Source organism: Somniosus microcephalus, unplaced genomic scaffold, assembly GCF_052327205.1.
Source record: "Somniosus microcephalus isolate GS21.2 unplaced genomic scaffold, FLI_Smic_1.0 unresolved_chr2, whole genome shotgun sequence".
Classification (NCBI taxonomy): Eukaryota; Metazoa; Chordata; class Chondrichthyes; order Squaliformes; family Somniosidae; genus Somniosus; species Somniosus microcephalus.
In genome coordinates this window covers 93,807,867-93,810,488 of record NW_028225180.1, presented here as the reverse complement: position 1 = coordinate 93,810,488, position 2,622 = coordinate 93,807,867, and positions in this window count along the sequence as shown.

Here is a 2,622-nt window from a genome sequence, read left to right as displayed (position 1 = left end):
ACAACACATTATTTGAGGGTGGACACTGTACAACATACTATTTGAGGGTGGACACTGTACAACACACTATTTGAGAATGGACACTGCAACACACTATTTGAGGGTGGACACTGGACAACACACTATATGAGTGTGGACACTGTACACCACACTATGTGAGGGTGGACACTGTGTAATACACTATTTGTGGGTGGACACTGTACAACACACTATTTGTGGGTGGACACTGTACAACACACTATTTGAGGGTGGACACTGTGGAACACACTATTTGAGGGTGGACACTGTGGAACACACTATTTGAGGGTGGACACTGTGGAACACACGATTTGAGGGTGGACACTGGAACACACTATTTGAGGGTGGACACTGTAGAACACACTATTTGAGGGTGGACACTGGAATACACTATTTGAGGGTGGACACTGTACACCACACTATTTGAGGGTGGACAATGTGGAACACACTATGAGGGTGGACACTGTACAACACACTATTTGAGGGTGGACACTGTGGAACACACTATTTGAGGGTGGACACTGGAACACACTATTTGAGGGTGGACACTGGAACACACTATTTGAGGGTGGACACTAGAACACACTATTTGAGGGTGGACACTGTGGAATACACTATTTGAGGGTGGACACTGTACACCACACCATTTGAGGGTGGATACTGTGGAACACACTATTTGAGGGTGGACACTGTACAACACACTATTTGACGATGGACACTGTAGAACACACTATTTGAGGGTGGTCACTGTGGAACACAATATTTGCTGTAACAATTGATCACATTTTTCCATCATGCTTCACGAGGACAAGACTGGTTGCTGTGAGAACATTGCAAAATAATCTGTTTGACTTGCAAACGGCAAAAGCTGCCAATTGCCTTTCAAAAGATATGGAAAACAAACTAATTGAGGTTCTGTGGTAACACGCTATTGACTGTGAGATCAGTGCAATAACGAAGCTTCTTCAGATGATGGAATGTACCTAGCAGTGAGACCCACAGTTGCTCAACTAACTAGTGATACGAGTGTCTGAGATACAATTAATGGCCATTATGCCATATAGTTAGAAACATGAATGATGTGGGCGAGTTGCCAAGTTTTGGGGTATAACTGTTCGACACTGACATTCGTGGCTATAGTTGAAATTACCTGGCCAGTTGCCAGTTACAGTTAGTCATAAATCTCGTCATCAATGAATTGATCTCTCATCTGCTGAATAGTATGTATGTGGTTTTGTTATAATCATCTGACCTTAAAGTCGATGAATTTAGGTGCTTGCTTATGATATGTACATGAATTGAGTGCAGTTTGTATTCTGGGAATTATTTGTAACCTCTTGATTATTAAGTAAAAGAAGTTTCACAGATTCATTGTGTTTTGTGTTGTCTGTTCCACGGGGCAGAACTCTATAAATTGTCAGATAATCAGGTCGTCGAACAGGACTGGCCTCGGCCTTCACTAGAGGAGACTGACCGACATCTTTTCCAGAGGGGACAGACGAAGATATTCTCCAGAGATGACTGACCTAGAGCTTCACCAGAGGGGATTGAATGAAGCCTCCTCCAGATGGGACTGACCGAGACATCCTCCAGAGGTTGTGTCCAATGGGGCGCACCTGAGTTCTCTCTGCTTATTACCTGGGGTTGAATTTCCTCTCTGGGCCCTGTTTTGTTGCCTCGTGTTAACAAGTTCCTGTTCGATTCTGGCCCTTGCCTTTTAAAGAGATTAAAGCCTGTGATTAAAATAGCCCGGCCTGCAATCTAACAGAAATATGTTAACTCGGTGCGTGATGAACAGGGGCTGAGAAGGAAGTTAAAGGCCGAAACGCAAACATTGTGGATGGAGATTGCAAAAAAATTCTGGTGTTTTGGAGCGATGCGACAAATTTGAGGGGGCATGGAGGCTATTTGAGGCGTTTTGATGTTGCATTATTTGATGATAGAATGCTCGGTGGGACCGTAAGCTGTGAGGAGAATACAAAGAGTCTGCAAAGGGATATAAATAGACTAAGTGAGTGGGCAATAAGGTGGCAGATGGAGTATTATATAGGGTAATGTGAGGTTATTTAATTTGGTAGGAAAAATAGAAGAATAGAATATTTTTAAATGGGGAGTAACTTTCAAATGTTGGTATTCAGACAGGTTTGGGTGTCCTCGTGCAAGAAACACCGAAAGCTACCACGCAGGTACAGCAATCAATAAGGAAGTCAAGTGGCATGTTGGCCTTTATTGCAAGGAGGTTGGATGTTAAGTGTATTGAAGTCTTGTTGCAATTGTACAGGGCCTTGGTGAGACCACACCTGGAGTACTGTGCACAGTTATAATCACCTTATCTAAGGAAGGATATACTTGCCTTGGATACGGTGCAACGAAAGTTCATTAGATTGATTCCTGGGATGAGAGGGCTGTCCTGTGATGATGATTTTGTAGAATGGGCATTTACTAGCTGAAGCTTAGACGAATTAGCAGTGATCTCATTGAAATATACACAATTCTGAAGGGCATTGACAGGGTAGACGCTGAGAGGTTGTTTCCCTTGGTGGGAGTGTCTGGAAGTAGGGGGCATAGTGTCAGTGTTAGGGGCAGGCCATTTAAGACTGAGAT